Below are 24,092 nucleotides of genomic sequence, written 5' to 3' on the forward strand. Positions count from 1 at the left end.
GCAAGTCAGCAAGTGGAGGTCGTGCAGAGGAGGTGGTGAGTTAGGTGCTACTGTCTAGAGAGAGCTGTGCATGCGTGTATCACCTGCAACTGTTTTATAGGAGGGGACTGTTCCTTTTCCCATTTGTCTGTTCACTTAGTTACATAATTACTGACTCATAACTGCATTCTATATGTTGAATTGCAATTGACTGATTCATTATTTATTTTTTTGGTCAAATAATTTTAGTTCTGGCCTTTGAGAAGAATTTTATATTGATTCAGAGGTCCCTTTGAGACATCTCCATCATCTTATTTATTATTTCTTTACCTTATAGCCCTTCATGCTTATCTTACTTTTTTCTGGCCTTAGTCCTGTGATCATCCATTTGTTCCAGGATCCTTTGTTCCTTTCATTGTTGAATAGGATTAGTCAGCATCAAGATACTGAGTATGCTCGTCACTCCTGGAATGTTATAGCTTCTCAATGGGCAGAGTCAGGAAACATAGGTATGAACACTAACTTAGGTGTGTACACATTAAAAGATTATTTTTGAATCAATACGTCAGTACGATTTTAGTTCGAGGTGCAGCAATGAGAATGTTTCTGACTATAATCTAGCACTATGTAGTTAGTTTCAATTTACTCATTAATAAACTCTATTAGTGTGAGTCAAATTGACTGTTGTTGACTAATTCCCAACAAATTAACCAGTTTAAGTTTTTCTTAAATATACCAATATAAGTTTTTCTCATCTCCCTAGTCTCTATTCCAGGTTCAGGAATTTAGTTCTTTTAAATAAAGATGTAAACAGCAAAGTATATTTTGACCACATTGCAAAATAAATTTCTCAGCATGTTTCCTTAATTCATCAATATAGATAAGCATGCATAAGCAGATAGCAAGCACATCTGTGCACACCTGGGATGCTTTGGATACTAATTAGGGGTACTGGGTCCAGAAGATTTATGAAGGCAATGATCAAACAGGTAAATATAGATTTATAGTCATTCAACATTTTAGGACTGCAAATTTTGTTTTTGTGTAAAATAAAAAACTCATGGGAATAATTAGTTCTAGCCACTGCTTGCTTACAAAAACAAATAAACAAATGAAAAAACCCAAGCAGACTGTATACAAGGACCTTTTGTAAAGTCTTACAAATGAGATGTTATGCTCTGAGAGTAGCAAAAATTATGGTAAATGGTATTTAAGAAGTGAAATTATAAAATGAGGTAGGATAAGTTTGGGATATGCTAAAGTGTTACATAAGAAGTCATCTGGATGCAGAGGCAGATTAATGTGTTTCTAGAATGAAATAAATTTCAGTTTTTCTAAAAATGGTAATGTGAATATGTTATAAAAAGCTTCCCTTGTCATTAATGCAAGTAAGTGAAATAATGGTTGCACTTCTAGGAAGGTCTACAGTGCTTTTGAAAGAATTGATCACGTTACCCAATGTGAACTCTGCTCTGGTTATTGTAATGTTACCAGAACTGGATATGCAAAGTCAATCTTTGCACAGAAATAAAGGACTAATGTTAAAAAACAGAACTATGGAGGAAAGACTAATGATCTCTAAAAGTCACAATTAATCTAAGGTGAGGTGTAGTGTAGTGTAAGGTGGGACTGTGACATACAGAAAGATTCTATAAAACTTTTATGAAATCATGACTCTTGCTTATTGCTGTCATGATTTCAACAAGGTCCATTGCTAGTTATTCTCACTCTGGTAAATTTCCTTGGGAGATCGGAGGGGGTGGTTTTAGATAGGTTCCAGGGACATGTCAAGTTGTCAACATTCATTTCTACTGGGTCACCCATCTCCTGTCCAGCCCTAACAAGATGTAGGGCTGGAGGTCAGAAACCACATGAAAAACTAAAAAATAATAATAAAATAATCACTGTGCAGCCATAGTTCTCAACCTTCCTAATACTATGATTCTTTAATACAGTTTCCCATGTTGTAGTGACCTCCAACCATAAAATTATTTTGTTGCTACTTTATAACTATAACTTTTCTAGTGTCGTGAATCATAATGTAAATATCTGATATGCAAGATAGCTGATATGTAACTTCCAAAGGGGCCATGATCTATAGGTTGAGAACCACTGAGGAGTCTTTGAGAAGAAAGCCCTGTTTGGCCTGGATTAGGTGATATCAGAGTACATGAAGAAAGGGAGAAATGATGAAATCATACAGAGAAGTCGAGAAAACCTATTTTTATAGGATATTCATGAAACTTTTGATATAATAGTGACACCTATCCAATGTTTATTTTCTACAATTTTTAAATTATCCTTAATATGTTAATATGAAAAACAAAAACTGATAGACCCAGAGAAAATGGAAGTGATTGTCTGAATGAGTAAAAACTTTGTCCTGGTGGTTATGTGCAAGGTGATTGTCAGTCATATAGTCATCACCATGGGAGAAAAAAATTGCAAAATAAAATCTCTGAGATGCCCTTTCCAGATATTAAAAACTGAATCTTTTAAAGGGTACAGTTCATCTTTGTTGTAAAAATGGCCATAAAATAGCTCTTATTGATGTGCCATAAATCTGTCCAATTGGGTAGGTACAAAAATAGACTTTGTCTTCCTATTCTTAGTACTGAAATTTCTTTCATGGTTTCAAGCCAAGGAAATGACATTTTGCATTCTGCAACTAAATACTTCCAAAGTATATTTATATAATGGTCCCCTTTGCAAACATTTACATAGCCATTGTTTTATCTTGACTTATCAAACAGGAGAACTAGAAGATCTGAAACACATTTTCTTAGGACTTTTGGAATAAAATGATTCTTTTACATTTTTTATCAATAGTTTATTTAGATATTTCATCTCCTGATCTCAATGCACATTGTACAATTACAGTTTTACTCCCAAGGTAAGATGAAACTTTAATGAACAGAAACAATGATTCATCATCAAAAGAAATATTTCATTAATGAAAACTCATTTAAATTTAATCCAATCTAATTCAACCATTACTGGTATATGATCATGTCTTGCACTCAAGAGGCAGCAATTATTCGTGAAATGAAAGCCACTTAGAGTTTTTCACTCTGCTGAGGAAGCATGAGAGAGTTAAGACAAGAACTAAAGAAATTATGACATGGCAGAACAAGATGGAGCAAGGAGATGAGAGATTGCATTGTGGGAGTTCAGGGGATTGGGCAGGATGAGGGAAATATATTGAGTTGGCAGGACAGGGAAATATACTATGGTGCTAGGGTGATAAGGATGGGATGAGACTGCAAGAATAAAGAGAACTTAAAGAAGAATGTTTAGATGTAGTCATGGACAGAGATAGTACAGAAGAAGGAAGCAGAGGAGAAAGAGAAGAAGAAGAGAAGAAGAAGAAGAAGAAGAGAAGAAGAAGAAGAAGAAAAGAAGAAGAAGAGAAGAAGAAGAAGAAGAGAAGAAGAAGAAGAAGAAGAAGAAGAAGAGAAGAAGAAGAAGAGAAGAAGAAGAAGAGAAGAAGAAGAAGAAGAAGAAGAAGAAGAAGAAGAGAAGAAGAAGAAGAAGAAGAAGAAGAGAAGAAGAAGAAGAGAAGAAGAAGAAGAAGAAGAGAAGAAGAAGAAGAAGAAGAAGAAGAAGAAGAAGAAGAAGAAGAAGAAGAAGGTTTGAAAGTATGGGCTGGCCATGGTGAATTGAACTTTGTTTTCTTCAATAGTATCTGTAAGTTACCATTTTGTCAATGAGTGACATAAAGAAATATTCTCTGTCTTTACCATAATCTTATGATCTGGGCTTTCTTGTTCAATTTTAGTCTAGAAATACTGTCACAGAAAAAAATGCCCAAATTCCCTGTCTGTAAATGTGGTAGGGGCTTTGTAGAGAAGTCAGATTTAGGGACAGCCTGATTATGTCTAGCCCAGGGTCTGAATCAGTTAACATCTTCTTTTTTAAAAAGTCGCAAATGTCAATGGTGCTCAAAATGTCTTTTCTTTACTTAGGATGACATTGTAAGGAAAAATTGCAAATCACCATTGCATTGTTGCTTTTTGGTAGTGGTAGGAATAGGCTATTACTAGGAGGTAGATATTGAACAGATTTTCTCATTTAATCTTCACAGTGCACAGGCAGGCCCAGTTACCATAATTTCCATTTTCCTTGAGTCAAATCATATGATGTGCCTAAGAAGTGGTGTCAAGACAAACTGAGGTGCAGAGATTTGAACATGTACTGCAATCCGAACAGTAATAAGGACTCCGGATCAGAAGTAAGAATCTTCTAATCCCCTTTAAAATACTTTTCTCTTTTCTCCAAAGTAGGCAGAGTATTTAGAACACACAAATCATGTACTTGAGACTTTCTTTAACATTTAGTCTATAAGCTTTTAAAAAAATAAGGCAGACATAAAGTATATGGCTATAAGCACAGCAGGGAATGGTTTTATTATCTTTTCTTAATAGTGAAAGGAAACTTACAGAATTAGAAAAAAAGCGAGTGTCTAGAATATACAAAGCACTCACAAGCATCAAGGAAACAAATAACATGATTAAAATTGTGACATGGAACTAAATAGAAAGTTCTAAAGGAAGAAACATGAATGGATGGATGCAAAATATTAAAACGTTCAGCATCCTTATTCATGAGGGAAATGCAAGTGAAAGCTACTTTCAAATTTTATCTTAGACTAATAAGAATGGCTATGGCTATGGTCAGGGAAAGAAATAACAAATGCTGGTGTGAGTAATGAAGGGAAGGGCAACATTTACCCATTGTTGGTGAGAGTGTGAAATCGTGCAGCTACCATGGAAATCAGTGTGGAAGTTCCTCAGAAAGCTAGAAATAGATCTTCCACATGATCCAGCTGTATCACTCTGAGGCGGCACATACCCAAAGGACTTTACATCCTTTGGACATACTTGCTCATCCATGCCCGTCACTGTTTGCAATTGCTGTGATGTGGAGATAGCCTTGCTGTCCACCAGCTAGTGAATACATAGAGAGGGTGCACATCTAGGCAATGGAGTACTAGTCAGCTGTTGAGAAACAAGAAGACTATAAAATCGGCAGATAAATGGATAGGGCTGTGTGCAATCATTGTAAATGACATAACTCCAATTCAGAAAAACAGACATCACATGCGTGATTCTCTTTCATGCATGGATTCTGACTTTGAGTTTTTAGATGTGTGCTTAAATTAGAATAATGACAGAAGTTGGGAAGCTAGTAAATGGCTGGGGGAGGTGGCTTTCAGGGACAGGAGACCTGACGCGGGTAGCGAAGTCGGAATCATGGAGCAATAAGGGCTAAGCTGGGTAGTGGTGGGAGGAAAGGGTAGAGGAGGAAAGTACATGGAAGGAAAACTAACACTATTGATCTTTGAAAAAGCAAAAGCCACATGGAACCTAATACTGTAAATATTTCTAAAATGTATGCATATGCACATAAAATATTTCAAGTGGAGTTACCCATTACCAAGGGGACAATGCTTCTTCCGGACATCATGGACTATCAGATATGCCCAGTGCCAGAAAAGAGTCCCTTCTTTTTGATTTTTTTCATCAGTGGGGTCCCATAGACCATCAAAGATTGCAGGCTATTGTAATTGATTTTGGTTATACTCCAGAATTTGATGGTAAGACTCTTTTACTAAAGACACTACATACTTGAGTCACAGGACATGAAAACTCAAGCTGGGACTAGCCTAGAAGCACAATTCCTATTGGCTAATTTTCATAATGCTAGAAGTTGCTATGCATCCTCATGGGGAGAAAAGTCATCATCAGTTTCTTAAGTATTAACCTTTTAACTTAAGTATCAAAATGTCTAGCAAGATCTGCCACTGGTGCAATGGTGCTACAAATGTTATGATAGTAACCAACCACTTTCTATCAGGATTTAAAGTTTGCTTCACAAGATGAAACTGGTGGTTATTCTTGTTAATGAGGCTAAGAAACTAGCTAGATGGGTCAGTAGTTGGTCTCCTAGGATGAACCTACCACTATCATTTTGTAAATGGGCTTGATCTCTTAACTGTTACCAGAGAAGGTTCCTTTTGCAGTAGATGGTGATTAACACAGAGTCCCACAACCAGTCAACATGCAGAAAATTAGAGACTGTGTAGGGCTCAGCTCTAAATGGAATATCTGTATCACACCCTCCTCCTCTCAAGATTTGGGTATCATTGCAGAAGAGGGTGTGGAAAAATTTTAAGAGCCTGCCCAGTGGAAAACTTAGTAAAACTTAGTATTTTCTGAGCCAACAAGGCAATTGCACATATTAATCCACAGCATCCATGCATACATGTGCAAGACCTGTGCAAGATTAAGGCAATAAAAATCACATCGTGGATGGAGATGGTCATAAAGTCCCATCACTGGCTGGGGGGGGGGGGGCTATTGGCAACTGATGACTGTTTGGAGAGAGAGAACCAGTTCATGTTTTGTTTTGTTTGTTTTGTTTCCTTCCAGGAATCAGCCCTTGAGAGGCTACCCTCACCTCATTAGCTGGCCCTACAGTAGTGCCTGTCTGGCAGCACTAAGTAAATTATGTGAGTTTACGAAGAAAAGGAACACATGAAATTGGGGATGAGGAATAACAATGGGAGTTAAGGGAGAAGTTGGAAGGTGGCAAAAGAGACTTGAAGTTTATCAAACATATATGCATGTATGAGACTTATCTCACCCCCAGACAGAAAGGGTTCCAGGGCTTAACATCACTATTCTTTTCTCAACTATTGTCAGATAAGGTACTTATCCTGCCTTGTTTGAATTACTTCATTTTTACTGTTGACAGCCCTAGAATTAACTAGTGGCAGGTGAGTGATATTTCGTAATTGATTTAATGGTTATCTTTTTTCTTTCCAAAATTTATTTATTTGTTTATTTTTTACATACAATACATTTTGGTCACATACTTTCCCCTTCCCCAACTCCTTTGGGATCTTCCCCACATCCCTACTTCTGATTTCATATTTTTTCTCTCTCTCTCTTTCTAAACAAAATCCTCAGAAAGCAAACAAAAAACAAATAAACAAATATCAAACCAAAAAAAATACCCAAATAAAACAAAAATTAGACACTTGAGGAGAGAGAGAGAGAGAGAGAGAGAGAGAGAGAGAGAGAGAAAGAGAGAGAGAGAGAGAAGGAGGGAGAGAGAGCCAAACCCAAGACATGGAATCTATTATTTGTTGGGCAGCTACTTCTGGGCATAGGGCCTGCCCTGGAGTGTACTTGATAAGCCCAGTGTCACTCTGTTGGAGAGAACTGATTTTTTTCTTCCCCAGCGGGTATCAATTGCAAATAGCTTCTCTGTTAGGGGTGGAACTTTGAGTCCACTTCCTCTTCTCCGTGCTGAGATTTTTGTCTTGTTTGAACTTGTTATAGATCTTATGAATGCTAAGGGTGAGCTTTCTTGAAGGCCGAATGTAAAAATATTTGGACAAGAGATATCCGTGAAAAGTGAAACTTTCAGCCACACACAAAAAATAAAGAAAGGCACAATACAGATTTCCAAAGTAAGGTTTCAAGTATACAGACAGCTCAGATAAAGGCAGTAATTCTTTCCGAATATTGCTCCCATTTTAATTTTAATTAAAGTGAGTTTCAGGGTTAGTCCTGATCTCTGGTTGCACTTTAATTATCCTCCCAATGTTGTCTGTCTGTATTATGATCCCTTTAACAGGCAGGAGGAAATAGACATTTAATTAACCAGATGTCACTCAATAAATCTTAAGTGTTAGTCTCTGTATCAGAAGACCAAATGCAAACCAGTGAACAGGGGGCCTGGATTTTACATGATTAATGTGATGTAGTTTAGAGTTATTAAGGCAACTGATGGTCTCCAAAATAAAACCGAGACTGCTCTTTAAAACTTGAGGTACAGAAGGATTTCTTTTGGGTTTATAAGCCATGCTGTGAGTGAAGAACTAGATAACTATGATTTCCATCTTTATATTTATCTATTGCTTTAAAAAAAACTATTTGTTTCAAGGGTGGCACTTTCTTAAGATAAAGAAGGCTGATTACAGAATTAGATTCAAGAAGACAAACTTGAAGGATGCCTGGCATTTAGTTTGATTAATAGATATATTTTTTCTTTGTAAACCAACCCCCAAATTTTTGTTCACTTTCTTCTTAGGCATATTGCTTTCAAGAGATGCTGGGCTCTTCCCCAGACAAGAAGATAATTCATGACCACTTGACATAAAAAAGCATGATTACTGGATCATATGATGAGAATATGTTCAGTTTTGTAAGAAAACTTCAAACCATCTTCCAAAGAGGCTGCTCATTTTGTGTTACTACCACAATGAAGAAGAGCTCTTATGTTCCCATAAAAATGGTGGCACTATTTCCCCAAGCAATTGGTAGAACCACATGAAATTTCAAAGTACTGGTCAATGACACATGAAGGGAAATCTAGAGAGGGCTCTGAGAAAATATGTTTTATCTCTAAAGAGAACATAAAGCAAAGTCGACATACTTAATGCTTCATGGAACACTCTGAGCTGAGCAAATATCTTGAGGCTAATGAGGGAAGTGAACCTCAGAGTTGAAATAGTTGGGAAACTGGATAACAACAAAATAGAAAGGATCTATTTTTTGGATGACATTGTTGAGTTACTCATCCCTACTGCTCAACCCAGAACTACCTGGAGCCAGACTAAATGATGACAATTCTCATTTTATAAACTTAAGGCAAACTTCTCTACTTTGCAATTGGGAATGCTCTACTTGGTTCAAAGGATACTATATCTAGGGTTTTATTTAACCACATTCTAGTTTCACTTATTGCCAATTTTGTCCTTTGATTTCCACTAAAAATGATCTTTGCTGAAATCACATATTCTGTGTGGAATCTTTACTAAACTTCACTTAAGAAGTACTTCCTCTTGACTTATTTTTTTTAAATATCTATCTATCTATCTATCTATCTATCTATCTATCTATCTATTTATTATGTATACAATATTCTGTCTGTGTGTATGTCTGCAGTCCAGAAGAGGGCACCAGACCTCATTACAGATGGTTATGAGCCACCATGTGGTTGCTGGGAATTGAACTCAGGACCTTTGGAAGAGCAGGCAATGCTCTTAACCTCTGAGCCATCTCTCCAGCCCTCCTCTTGACTTCTGGAAGAGTGTTTTTCAAACTTTAATATTCTTTTTCTTCTTTCCTTTTTTCCTTTTATTGAAAATGGATTTTCCCCTCACATAATATATTCTCTCACTTTATTCTTCCCAATTCTTCTCCACCTTCCCTCCTGTAGCTGTTTGAATGTAAATGGCTCCAATAATCTCATAGGGAGTGGCACTGGCACTATTAGGAGATGTGGCCTTGTTGGAGTAGGTGTGGCCTCGTTGGGGGAAGTGTGTCATTGTAGGGGTGGGATTTGAGGTCTTTTGTTCAAGCTTCCCTCAGTGTGATGTGGAGTCTTTCCTGTTGCTTTCTGATCAAGATGTAATCAACACCATGTCTGTCTGCACACCGCAATGCTTCCTGCCATGATGATAATGGGATATAAAATGTTATTCTGTATGTGTTGCTTTTATTGATTAATAAATAAAGCTGCTTTGGCCTATGAAAGAGCAGAATATAGGCAAGTTAGAAGGGATATATAGAGAGAGTAGGCAGAGTCAGAGAGATGCCATGTAGCTGTTGAAGGAGAAAGCTGCTGCCAGAACCTTAGTGGTAGACCACACAGCCCTGTGGTAATACATAGATAAATAGAAATGGGTTAATTTAAGATGTAAGAGTTAGTTATCAAGAAGCCTGTGATAATAGGCCTAGCAGTGTTGTAATTAATATAGTTTCTGTGTGATTATTCATGTCTGGGCAACTGGGAACAAATGAGCAGTCTCCATTTACAATAATAGACTGAACCTCTGAACTGTAAGCAAGCTACTCCAATGAAATGTTTTCATGATGGATAAAACCTCTAAAATTCTAAGCTGCCACTCCAATGAAATGTTTTCCTTTATAAGAGTTGCCATGGTCTTTGCAGGAGGAACTAGTTGTGTTTGATCTTTGGGCTATCCACTCTCAGGTTCCTGGCCATCCAGGCAGTGTGTGATGTGGGCTCTCTCCTGGCACGGGCATCAGGTTACACCAGAGATTGGTAGGCCAGTGTCACAAATTCTATGCCACCATTTCTCCAGCAGATCTTGCAGTCAGGGCAGACTATAGGTGGAGGGTTTTCTAACTGGATTGCTTTCCAGGTTTCTTTTTTAGTGTCTTTTACAGTATCTTCCCATACCAGGCAGAGAAAAACAAAAGTCAAGGAAATTGTTGCTAATGATATTCTGCTATATTCATAGATCAATGCTTTGTCTGGTTCACCAGGGAGGCCTCCTCCAGCAGCAGAAGGACACAGGGGCATAGACCCACAGCAAACCTAAATTATAGGTTCCCATTGAGTGCCTTCCCTTGGAGTTTGGGGAATCTCATGAAGAGGGAGCTTTTGTATATAAATCATAGGGGATAGAGAATAGGGTATCATTGCCTATGGAATTAGCTAAGCAGAAATTCAAATGAGTTCACAGAGACTGAAAGAGCTCCAGTGTCTGCATAGGTCTACACCAAGTCCTCTGCATATATGTTATGGTTGTTAGCTTGGTGTTTTGGCCAGACTCCTTACAGTGGAAGTGTGTTTCTCTAACTCCTTTGCCTGCTTTTGAGACTCTTTCCTTGCTATTGGGTTGCCCAGTCAAGCCTTGATATGAGGGCTTCTGTTTTGTCTTATTGTATCTTGTTTTGTTGTATTTGTTTGCTTTCTCTTTGAGGCCTGTTCCTTTCTAAAGAGAAACAGAGGTGTGTGGATATGGGAGAAAGGGAATGTAAAGGTAGGCTGCCCTTATGTTTCCCAGCCATCTAGGCCCAGATAAGCACACAGAAACTGTATCAATTACAACACTGTTTGGCCAATGGCTTAGGTGTATTCCTAGCTAGCTCTTACATCTTAAATTAACCCATTTCTTTTAATCTGTTTATCACCATGAGGCTGTGGCTTACCAGTAATGTTCGAAAGCTTTCTCCTTTTGGCGACTATATGATATCTCCTTGACTTGGCCTAAACTTTCTCTTTGTCTTTGTTTTAACTTCCCACCTAGTTTTACTCTGCTAAGCCATTGGCCGAAACAGCTTTATTCAATAACCAATAAAAGCAACACATAGACAGAAGGACATCCAGATCAAGGGCTGGTGCAAGGGACTTGGGATTGAGTAGAGCTAGGGGAAAACTCTGATTTGGATATTTTGTATGAGAAAACAATCTATTTTCAATAAATTTAGATAGATCAATGTATATCTTCCTTACTTTATATATACAATGATTGTATACATGTGTGTACATGTATACACATGCATGTGGAGTATAATGGACAACATTGCATGGTATTTCATAGGCGCCATCAGCCTTGGTTATACATGATGTAGCATTTCTTCTTGGCCTGTAGTTTATGAAAGTCTGCATTTGCTAGGAAATGAGTCCCCAAGATCATCCTATTTTTGTCTCCCAAACTTCAAATAAACAATAAAAATATTAAGAGTTGCTGTGGTCATGATGTCTCTTTAAAGTAATAGGAGGCCTAACTAAAATATTGTTCATCCATGTCTACCCCCTTTCTGTCTCTCATTAGACAATAAATAGGCTTCTGAGAGATAATAACAAAATAAAATACAACAAGATTAAACACAAACTAACACATCAGAATAGGACCAAACAAACAAATAGAAAGGAAAAAACCCAAGAAGAGGTGTAAGAAACATATACAGATGCAGAGACCTACTTATTCTAATACTCAAGAATCCTATGAAGATTCTGTGGAGTTTGTCTTACCCAGTATTCTATTGCTATGAAGAGACACCATGACCAAAAACCTCTTATAAGGGAAAGCATTTAATTAGGGGATTACTTATCATTGCAGAGGTTTAGTTCATTGCCATCATAGCAGAGAGTATGGTGGCACGCAGGCAGACACAGTGCTAAAGAAGAAGTTGAAAGTTCTACATCTGAATCTATAGGCAGCAGGAAGAGAGAGACACTGAGCCTAGCTTGACCTTTTGAAGCCTCAAAGCCCACCCCCAGGAATACATTTCCTCCAACAAGACTACACCTACTCTAACAAGGTCATGTCTCCTAATTCCTCTCAAATAATGCATCTCCCTGGTGACCAAGAATTTAAATACATAAGCCTATGAAGGGATCACTCTTATTTAAACCACTACAGTATCCTTTGCCATACAGAAGTTTCTGAGTTTCATGAGGTCTCATTTGTTAACAGTTGATCTTTGTGTCTATGCTATTAGTACTGTTTGCCATTGAGTTCAAGGCTATTCACAACTTTCTCTTCTACCAAGTTTAATGTATCTAAAACTTATGTTGAAGGTTTTGAACCATTTTGGACTTGGGTTTTGTGCAAGGTGATACATATGGATCTATTTGGATTCTTCTACATGCAGACAACTAGTTAGACCAGTACCGTTTGCTGAAGATATTGTCTTTTATCCAGTGTATACAGGTGTCTACATATGTGTGGATTTATATCTGGATCTTCAGTTCAGATACATTGAGCAACACGTCTTTTTGAGCGAGTATCACTCTGATTTTATTACTATGGTTCTGAAGTACAATTTGAGGTCAGGGATGGTGATACCTCCAGTTGTTCTTTTATAAATCAGGATTGTTTAAGCTTCTGTTTTCTGTATGTGCTTCCATATGGGAGCTAAAAATTGTCATTTCAATATTCATGAAGAATTGTGTTAGAATTTTGAGTGATTGAGTTTGTAGATTGCTTTTGATAGGATGGCCATTTTCACTATATTAATTTTACTGATCCTTGATCATGGGGAATCTTCTCATCTTCTGATATTATCTTCAATTTATTTCTTCAATGTCAAGATTTTTATCATACAAATCTTTCACTTGCTTGGTTGGAGTTACCCCTATATATTTTGTATTATTTTGAGACTATTTAAAAAACTGTTGATTCCCTGATTTATTTCTCAGTCTGTTTGTCATTTTGTGTGCTGTTACTAGTGTGAGATTCTTATACTAGTAATGCATAATTTTCTTTCTATGTAGGCACATAGTGCTGTGAACTTGCCTTCATCATGTCCACATTGGACATATTAGGTATGTTGTGCATTCATTTTCCTTCAATTCTAGGAAGGTTTTTTTATTTCTTTCTTAATTTCTGTCTTGATCCATTTTATAGTCAGCAGTGAGCTGTTCAGTTTCCATGAGTTTATAAGATTTCTGTTGTTGTTTCTATCCAGTTTTAATCTGTGGTAGTCAGATAGGATCCAGAGTGCTATTTCAATTCTCTAATGTCTGTTGAGACTTGCTTTGTGTCTAAATATGTGGTCTCTTTTACAGACAGTACCATGAAGTGCTGAGAAGAAGGTATATGTTTTTGTGTTTGGGTGAAATGTGTGGATAAATGTTAGGTCCACTTGATGTATAACCTCAGTTAGCTCCAGTATTCCTCTGCTTAAGTTTGGTCTGAATGAACTGTCTATTCACAAGACTGGGGGATTGAAGTCTCCTACTTTTGGTGTATGAAGTTCCATGTGTGATTTAAGCTATAATATTGTTTCATTTATGAACTTGATCATTGAACTTGCTATTGATGCATAGATGCTAAAAATTACAAGGGAAGACTGAATCAACAAAAGGGCCAAGTTACAACCTTCTAGCTTGTAACTTGATATGCTAAGTATGCAATACACTAAGACAACTGAAATTTGGCATTCTCCACTGCAGTAGTAGAGAAATAGAAATCATTCAAAAAGAAGCAGCTAGAAATTCTAGAGCTGAAGATATATGAATTTTAACTGTCTGTGGAGTAGGCTTAAATGTAGAATGTGTATGATAGAAGAGTCTGTCCGTTTTGAAGGCAGATCACTTATTTTTAATGGGATAATTTGTAGCGCGCCTAGCCGCCCACCATATCATTGAGACTTGGCTACGAGCCCATTGCCGCCATTTGGTGTTAGTCTCTTAATAAAAAGAAATGACAACTGAATGCAATGTGTTACCTTATAGCAAATATATATATATACATATATATAGATATAGATATAGATATATTAATCAAGGGCATAGTGATGTGGGATTTCCCTCTGTATTCTGTGAATACAATTGGTTAATGAATAAAAAAACTAGCTTAGCCTGATAGGGTAGAGTAGAGCTAGGCAGGAAAAACTAAACTGAATGCTGGGAGAAGGAAGGTGGAATGAGAGAAGTCATGGAGCCTCTGCTGGAAAGAGACACAACAAAACCTTGCCAGTAGACCACGAACCTCGTAGTAAAATATAAAATGATGGAAATGGGTTAAATTAATATATAAAAGCTAGCCAATAAGAAGTTAGAGCTAATAGGACAAGCAGTAATTTAATGAATACAGTGTGTGTGTGGTTATTTTGGGAGTCTGGGCAGCCGGGAAATGAACAAGTGGCCTTCTACAACACATGAGTGGACCCATTCATGAAATTTGACTGAATTCTGTAAATTGGATAATGAGATTGGATAAATCAAAAGGAATTTTTGGCTTGTTTTTTGATATTTGAACTGTGCTTATATGAATCAGTATTCCCTTTTTAACTGATAAACTTTAGTTTTAGTTTCAAAGCACAGTATAGTAAGAGGCACAGAGAGTTCCTGTGTACACCTGTCCTCAGGCTTCTACACCTGTCCCCACCACTAACTGGTGTATTTCTCAGCATTGATGAACCTACATTGACACATCCTTATAATCCTGAAGCTCATGGTTCGCATTCAGGTTCATTCTCAGTGTGGGCTGACCTATGACATTTTACAAAAGCACAATGATTGGTACCCACCATTGCGGTAACACCACACAATAGTTTCATTGCCCTGAATATCTTCAGCAATATTTAGCCTTCTTTTCCATACACACTCTGGCAACCACTGGTCAGACTGTTTTTAGTCTTTTTACTTTTGAGAATGTCATATAGTTGGAATCACATAATATTTCCTAATATTTCCCGTACAGGTTAGCCTCTTCCACACAGAAACAGTGATGGTGGCTTCCTAGTACTCTTAGCTTGCTAGCTCATTTTCATTCCATGTTAAATCATATCCCATTGTCTGCATACATGTTCATGTGCTGGAAAACAGCTGGGATGAAAGTCTTATCAATTACAAATGAGTGGGCATTCATTTGTAGCTTTAGTGGATACAAGTTTTTGATTAATTTGGGTAAATTTTAAGAAATGTAATTACTGAATTATAAGACAAGGGTAAGTTTAGTTTTGGTAGACACAATACAGCTGTTTCCAGTCTTTTTTTTTCTTTTTGCATTTTCACCAGCCCTTTCAGAATTGCTGTTGTTTTCCATCTTTGTCAACACTTCATGTTTTCAATATTTTATAGTTTAGCCATTCTAATAGATTCTTTCCTTGTAAAGAAATACAAACTGAAGCATTTGGTCAAAAAAGTTAGGGCGCTATAATCTCTCATAGCTCAGAAAAAAAAGGTGTGTGTGTGTGTTTTGGGTGTGTGCGCAGAACACTAGGCACTCATAAAATAACAGATGTCAGTGTTAATCTAGTGATTTCTTCCTAACTTCCTAACTACTCTTTTTTTTTGTTTTGTTTTACATCTAGGAGAACACATAGGAAGTATCAGTATTATGATCAGAATTGGGAAAAGGAAATCAGACAAATATTTTATTTCTTTTCTCTCTCACTATTATATTCTAGAGTGGTCATTTCTTAACTTGGTTACTGGGGTGGACTTCTCGACCGGCGACGAAGAATGACCACCATATCAGGATTCCACTCAGATCACGCTTTTACTGGAGTGCCCTTGATTGATGGGGAGCATGGGACGAGAGGGCGGGAAAACGAGGAACAGGGAGTGAAGGGGCAGGGAGTTAAGGGGGGAGGCAGCAGGAAGCGAAGGGGCGGGGGGGGGGGGGCGCTTAGGCAGCCGCTTAAATAGGGAATTGGCACATGGGTCGCCCTGTGATTGGCTGCCACCAACAGCTGACACCAGACCGCATCGGGATAGGCTCAAGGATCCTCATCCACCGCGCATGCGGGAAGCGGGGACGTGCAGCTCTCAAAGCCATATCCAAATATGGAGTTGTTTATTTCCAACAAGACAGGATGTCGGCGCCATCTTGTAATGGTGATCCCCGGCTCACTACAGGTTACAGATGGCATACTCTAAGGAGTTAGAAAAACATGGACACATGTTGTAAAACCACGTATAGGTAAAATATCTATTCAAAATGAAAACCGAATAATAACTTAATGCAACAAAGTTTTAAAAGTCCATTAGTATTTTTTCCAGATGCCATGTAACATTAAGGAACTACCCCAGTTATTGAACTGTTGTGTATTTCAAAGAAAAGTATTTACATTTATCTGAAAAGGGTTCCAAATATTCCTCCCTCTTCTAACTACATGCCACGTTAGGCCCGTTTTTCTTCAGATGTGCTAATGAAAACAGTGTATTGTAATACTCTGAGGAGTGATGCACATATTGGAATTTAACTGTCTATTCTCCACAAAGTGTGACTTTAAACAATTTAAAAACTATTAAGCAATTCCAGTATCACTACAGTTTGGGGCATGTGGATAGTTTTTAAAATAAAAAATGTGTTGTTTGTACAGATACTTAATGAATTTCCTACTATTGTTTTAATTAACTATTAAATACATTATTTTTTAATTCCTGGAATAACTTTTGAGATATGATTCACCTAAACAAATTCTTCTTGGGGCTTTCTGTAAGTTTCTGAATATAACTGGATAATATAATATGTTGAGATATCAATATTCTCCTGGGAGTATCAGTAATAACCTTCTGGCTTGCATGTTTCTTGTGGACTGGATGGGGATTAATGAAGACTGGGTTTGGGTATTTGAGGGGTTATTTCAGGCAGAGGGATTAGTGTAAACTTAAGCACAGAGGTGTGAACAACTGGACGCAGTTTTAGGAACAGTGGATAGTCCTTTTCAGTTGAACAAGTGTCTGTTGATGGCCCTTTGTGTGATGACACAAGCTGTTCCTTTGGTGTTGGAAACTGAGACATTGCTCTATCCTCACACTCCCATCCACATGGGGGGCAGAAGAGCTGGATTGTGAATGGGAAAGCAGTCAGCCAGATACAGCTTCAATGTTATTTTTCCTAAATTTTCTTTTTCTTAGGAAACAAACTTTCTTAATCTGAGGATAATTTTTCACTTACACTTGATTGACTACAGTGCCTTTGTTCTTTATTATCTGGGTACTCTTTAGCAGGTTCCTCCATTTTTCCTTGTGGAAGTATTTCTCTTTATACAGCCTGTATTACACAGAAGAAGGTAAAATCTTTCAGCTGATATATGAGAAGGTTATGTCTGTTAAAATTAATGGGTGTTGATCCTGCACTGAGAGAAGGATGTACTCCAAAAAGTCAGTTTATACGGTGTTCTTTGTTAAATTTTAAGTAGGATTTCTAGTTCAATTATGCTTAATGAATTGTATTATATGCCGTGTCTCTAAGGTTAGTGATATCTGACACGCTTCCAGGTCTGTTTCATATCTTTGGCTGTCCAGAGAAATCTTTTAGAAGTAGAATTAGCCTCATTGCCTGTGGTGTTTAAACAAACTTAACGGTTTCCAATGTAGTTCAATGTTAATGTCTCCACAAAAGAATGTCATTAAGAGACCAATAAAGAAGAAAGAACAGATCACACATTGCTTGTAAAAGCATGTGACTTTTGGTGATAACATGTGACACAGTATTCATTTAAATAACATTTCATTTATAAGAGGAACTGAGAAAACCAACAGATGATGCTCATGCCTGGAAGAAGTGACCTTTTATGGAATATTCTGTAGGTTAGTTACAGTTGTCAATAAATTTGGTTTTGTTAAAGATTATTCATCCTCTTTCCAATAAAACAAAGTCACACAGTAACCCCAGGCCATGATGGCAAGCCTACTGCAGACATCCATGTTATCAGCTATGGACTGGCTTCTGGCTACAAGCTGACCCTCCCTTAGCTTGGCTGTGGCAGACTTGCTGACACTTTTAGCCACTGGTTGGGGCTGCCATTCAGAAGCAGCCAATGAATCTGGACATCCTTGCTGTCTCTTAATAATGTTTCCTCTCTTCCAGAGAACCTCTGTTAAGGACCTTACTTCTCAATCAATATCATTATAGAAACCACTTGCTGCTTCTGGGACATTAGGCTTAGGTAGCCTGAATAGGCTCTGGAGAGTTTCTGATGCAATATTTTGACAACTTAGAAGAATTGCTTGGATGGGCTTTTGTAGTTGCAGCAGCATTTGCTTTTGAAAGACTCTTGAAGGATTTTTCTACTGAACGCAAGAATGCTATCTGGTGCTAAGAATCTTGCCCTCCTGAGGGTTTTGTATATAGCATTTCCTGTTACCACAACTGTTCTGTGACCAGGATGATGTGAGGAGCTTGGAGGAGCCTCTTACAGACAGCTCCTCGTGGGCAGGATTGTGGTTTTTACATTTCCTTTTTGAAGAAGAAAAAGCAAGACTGGGAAAAGCTAGGATAATGTTGTAAACTGTAAAGAATAGGAACTGAGTTGGACTGGCTCCCAGCTTGGGCATTTGGTATCTTCACCCTTCACTGCATCATGGGGGAAGTGGAATGAAACTGACTCCATGACATCATGTGTCATTAACCACGACCAACTGCCTAGGAGAACCCTTGAGCAGTATTCGGTTCCCACCGCTTTGCTGCTGATAGCCAGTGCGTCATGGATGTATAGGTGATTAATACGTGCCCGCCCCGCTCTCTCCTCTGAAAACAGATTGAATATAAGCACCAGAGTGGAAAGGAGTGGCATGCACACGTCCAGAATTTTTCCAGCAAACTTTGTGAGGTTGTTTTTCTCAAAGGAACGTTGATTTTTCATCTTTCCTTCGTTCTGAAGACAGCACGGGTCAGGCTTTGCCGCGGATACGGGCAGTTATGATCATACTTAGTTCGTACTGGCTATGTGATGGGACTGGGAAAGGGACCCTCCCTGAGCCTCAGTGATCTCTCTAGGGCTGTTCATGGCGCTTCCTCCCAGGAATGTTGTGAGCTTATGTGAACTAGCCTGTTGAATCTTTAGCCTAGCAATGCAACAGCAAACACGTTTCATGATTGGTGCTGTTAATTATTTCCAACAACTACCAATTGATCATTCTAAATTTCTGAAAGGTTAATTAATGACTTCATTCATTTATGTGGTATACACAGCAGTAATCGACCCTCAGGACCTTTTGCTTTAGTTGCCAGCTAAATACGTGCACTTTCTTGTCAATGAAAATTGGACTTCATTGACACCGTGGTCTGCGAGTAATATTTTAGTTCTATACCCTCACACTGACATGCTATGATGAGATTCCTGAGCTGAAAGATGAAAGCTATTAATTATTCTTATTTTCCCCGGCAAGCAGTATCCTTTGTTAAGGCCTTTTATATCAAAACATCTGCTAGGTGAGGTGTTACTGTGCTGCTCTGAGCAGAGAATGACCATAGAGTGTGGGCCCTTAGGTTTGCTGAAGGAGGGCTGTCAGGCACATTTGTAGATTCCAAGCTTAGAGCACCCGAACACACAGCAGGCTACACAGGCAGGTTTCTAGACTAGTACAGTGCTCTGCGTATGCTCTGTTCTCATGTTCTTACTTTTAAGACTTCTGGTCTATTCTCTGTACAAGATTCCTCAAAGAGATCATGGTTTTTATAGTGAAATTTAGTAGATCGTGTTACTGTGCTGTGGTTCTCTTCTCTGCCCTGTTGAAAAGCACCTTCCATTCCTATATTTGCTGGAATCACCGTTCTGAGGATGGGCTCTTTTGTCTGTTACAATGGCTGTTAAACAGTCAACATGTCCAAGGCACTCACGCTGTGTCTCCAACATTGCAAGGAACAGGAACCAGAAACCGGAATAAGTGTAAGGCACTGTTTGGGCTGAGAGCACTCAACTTAATTATAAAGATTCACTGTTTGAGCTGTTTTAGGGAATTAAAAACACACACACACACACACAGATGAATAAATTTTGGCACAGCCCTTATCCAAACAATGGCAGGTGTGGAAGTTGGAGGGAAAGTTACATTTACATATATTGTAATTTATGTAAAAATTTCTGGAATGAAGAGCTACCACTCTTGGTCACTATTCTATTATTGGGAAGAGACACCATGACCATACCAACTTTTATGAAAGAAACAATTTCACTGGAGCTGGCTTAGTTTCAGAGGTTTAGTCCATAATAATCTTGGCAGGAGCTAGTGGCACATAGACACACATGGTGCTGGAGAAGTAACTGAGAGTTCTCCATCTGGATCCACAGGCAGCAGAAAGAGAGAGACTCTGGGCTTGGCATGGGCTATTTGAAACCTCAAAGTCCACCCCAGGGACATGCTTCCTCCAACCAGGACACACCTCCTAATCTTTTCAAATAATGCCACTCTCTGGTGGGTGACCAAGTATTCAAATCTATGAGCCTATAAGGGCATTCTTACTGAAACCACTACAATACCCTAACACAGTGGTCCTCAGCCTTCCTAATGCTACCCTTTCATATAGTTGCTCATGTTGTGACCTCCAATCATAACATTATTTTCATTGCTACTTCATGACTGTAATTTTGCTAGTGATATGAATCACAATGCAAGCACCTGTGTTTTCTGATGATCTTATGTAACCCCTGTGAAAGAGTCATTTGACCCGCCCCCAAAGAGGTCATGGCCCACAGGTTGATAACCACTGACCTAAGGGACTCTGTTCCCAACCTGCACAGATTAACTGTTAAGATGCACAAAATCTTTAATAGACAGGTATTGTAAAACACAGCGTTAAAAAAGTAAGCCTGTTGGCTTTTTCTTAACTTATATATTTTTGGAGTAGCTGTGCACAGAAGTCAGATGTCAAAAGCAAACGCTGTGACAAGAAATACAATTAATGGTGTGGATTCTTTATAGTTAAACAAATACCTTCTTTCTGAGTTGTGCATTCTGCATTCAGCTCCTCACAGAAAAATGCAATGGGCATTGTTTGGCCTGCCAGGAAAAATATTCCATTCGAACCTGGGGCAGTTTTCTCCTTCTAGGAAACTGTAGGTGTTCTGATTTTTTTATTTAAAGAAAATCACATTTTAAATATTTATTTGTTTTCAATTTGGGGAGGGGGCATAGAGACGCTAATGGAAATAGTGAATGTGCACACCTATTCAAAATATATAAAAATACTCTTTGCACAGCAACATTCCAATTACAAGAGCTCTGCTGAGCCAGTCTGGCAGATTTATTTTTATGTTGCAATTATATCATGAGGTAAAATTTAAAGCTACCAGTGTGTCTCCTGACTCAGGTGTTACATGTACGGAAATGGACTCCAAACTAGTCTTCTAAACCCGGGGAGGTGATTTGTGATAGCTTTTACCAAGGCTTGTTCTCAGAACCTGGGGACCCTCTCAGTCATATTTTCTATGAACGTGCAGCCCCCTTCCGGCTGTGGTGACCATGTGGATTCTAGATAATATGCTGTGGGCATATTAATCTGCTCTTTTAGTGTTGATATCACCCACACTGTGGACCACAGTCTCCCATGCATTTATGTTTCCTTCCTCTTCTGTCCTCCCCGTCCACTTGGGAGCCACATCACCACCATCACCATCATCAGGTTAGCCGGCTTCTCCCAAAAAGCTGCTAAGAGCCTCATCTGAGCTTCACGTAAGAGAACACGGTGTTTTCATGCGCTGGTGTTTTAGAGATTCAATTTTAAAACCGAGACTCTCTAGCTCAGCGTGGTTTGTTCTTTCAATCCCTTGGTCCTTGGCATAGGATACTAAAGCTAAATGTATTCTGGCTATTTTTAATTTATAGATTTTTTTACTTATTTGAATTGTAAATTAGAGACTTTGTTGTTTCCTTAGATTTAGAGTTTTTTAAAGCTTTCTGACACCGTGAAATGGAATCCCCTCATATTTTCTACACACAAATCTATACTATTTATACTTCTTTTCTTCCCTCAGATGAACATTTTTGAAATTTTTAAAGAAATGGTTTTTGAGAATTTCCTATATGTATATGTTGAAAAATGATCACATATACTCCAGTTCTTCCCCATAGCTCCCAACATATCCCCCTCCCTACTTTCTCCTCCTCTCCTCCTCTTTTTCCCCCTTCTCTCAACCTCCTCTTTATTTTGTAACATAGGAAGTCCAATTAGTGCTACCCGTATATACATGGATATGGGACCATTCATGGAAGCATGGTAAGGCTATCAGTGGCCACTCTGTCAATAAAGAATGATTCTCTTTACCCTAGCAGTTATCAATTTCAAAACTCCTCAGAAAAGAGTGGGGCCTGGAAATTACATTTTTCATCTACGTCAGAATTTTGGTTGGCTTGATCCTGCGCTGGTCTTGGGCAGGTACTTCAACAGTCATGCATTCATATGCAATAGCCTTGCCACGGTCAGAGAACAGCAATTCACAGCGCTCCTCCCTAGCTTCTGGCTCCTACGTTCCTTCTGTTCCCCTTAAACAATCTTTCCTGAGCCCTGGCGGGTGGGGTAATAAGGTGTCACATGGGGGGGGGGCCGAGAACGCAGTCTCTCATCCTCCGTGCTCTTTCCAGCTCTGCATCCCTCCATAGACTGCTGCCCACTGCAAAAAGGAGCTTCTCTGATGGAGGCTGAGAGCAACCCAATTCTAAAGGTAAATGCATGAATGTTCAGAAAAATTTTAACGAAAATATAAGCTAGAAAAGATTGGGACTTAATTCATAGTCTTTATGTGAGGTATCTATTTTGTTTGCTGGTCCTTGTTTTGTTGGAGACGGGATCTTTTTAGCCCAGGCTGGCCTTCACCTTGCTATGTAGTAAGGATGACCTGAAGCTCTCCTTGCTACTAGTTCACTAAAATCTGTTTACCTAAATGTAAAGCTTATTGTAAAGCTAAGTTACATGTATAATATTCTTTTAAGGGTCAGTAAACAACTTGACAAGCAGGGATTCTACAGAAATAAAGATCTGCTTTCTAACGGCACTACAAACTAGACGAGTACATAGACATGTAATACAATTTCTCTTCTAAGTCCTGTTCTCAGTCTTGGAGGTTTTGAGACTGACTGTGAGAACTATGCTTGGCCCAAGGATGCTCACTGGGACTGTCCCAGGCATTAGAATATGCGAGGACCCTGGTTAGAAATCATAGAACAATCAGTCAAAATGAAACAATAATAGTAGATATCGATCTCGCTCATTTTTTAATTTCTTGTTTAGGATTTACTTTAGAAAGATGTGTGTATGTGTGTGTGCCTGTGTGGATGTGTGCATATATGAGTTCAGGTTTCCAGGGTGTCAGATTCCCTGGAACTGTGGGTCCAGGGAGCAGAGCTCTGGTCTTCTGCAAGAGCAACATACACTCTTCATTTCTTCCACACCCACTAAGTGTTTTAAGATACTCAAGTCCTTGGTGTTTTAAATATGTGCTGGGATCATATTTAGATTATAAAGTCAAGAATCTTAAATCAGATTGGAAGTAAAAGTCAGGTATATACAGCTGGCTTGATTAACTTGCAATGTTGCTTCCAGACTTATCCAAAGTTAGTGTGAGCAATGGTGGGTATTGCTGGAAGCTTCAACTCACAGGCTTCATCCCTTTCCTTAGTGTCCTTTCTTAACTGGCTTGCTCTGTCTTCCTGTCTAGTTTCTGTGGCCTCCTTATTGCTTGTTTTGGTTCTACTTCCTGGTTTGCCTCCCATCTGCCTTCTGAGACTCTGGCTTCCTGATTTTATCTTCTCTTGATCTTCCTGACTGAACAGAGTCGGCGTCCCTCTGCCTCTCCCCTGTAACTATCCTGGAGAACGGGAGCTTCCTACATGTTTTATGGATTTCTTTTTAACCTTTTACAACATGAATTAATTTTATTTGCATATGTACACTGATTTGCTAGTGTGGGGGAGATTGTTTATTAGTCAGTTTTCTTTTCAATGATATATTTAAGGTTTTCAAACCACAGCTGCAACTCTTTTCGAGTTTCATAATGTGTTATAATTTTACTTTAAATTACACCATGCATGCAGAGTTCGCTCCTATTTTAACTTATTTTTTAAGTTGTTTCTCTTTGGCAAAAGTAGCAATTTTTTTTACTCTGTCA

At 38.4% G+C, this 24,092-nt stretch overlaps 1 long non-coding RNA gene across 1 annotated transcript in view; it reads left to right on the forward strand.

The window, feature by feature from the left end:
- LOC121466026 overlaps positions 1–22,631 on the forward strand; it is a 30,888-nt gene extending 8,257 nt beyond the window's left edge. Inside the window, exon 3 of the long non-coding RNA XR_005976708.1 lies at positions 22,570–22,631. This is a non-coding gene — a long non-coding RNA (uncharacterized LOC121466026). The remainder of the gene's footprint in view (positions 1–22,569) is intronic.
- The last annotated feature ends 1,461 nt before the right edge of the window (positions 22,632–24,092 follow it).

The sequence above is a fragment of the Microtus oregoni genome, unplaced genomic scaffold (assembly GCF_018167655.1).
Source record: "Microtus oregoni isolate MIOR12 unplaced genomic scaffold, Mior012 000032F_ref0000030, whole genome shotgun sequence".
NCBI lineage: Eukaryota > Metazoa > Chordata > Mammalia > Rodentia > Cricetidae > Microtus > Microtus oregoni.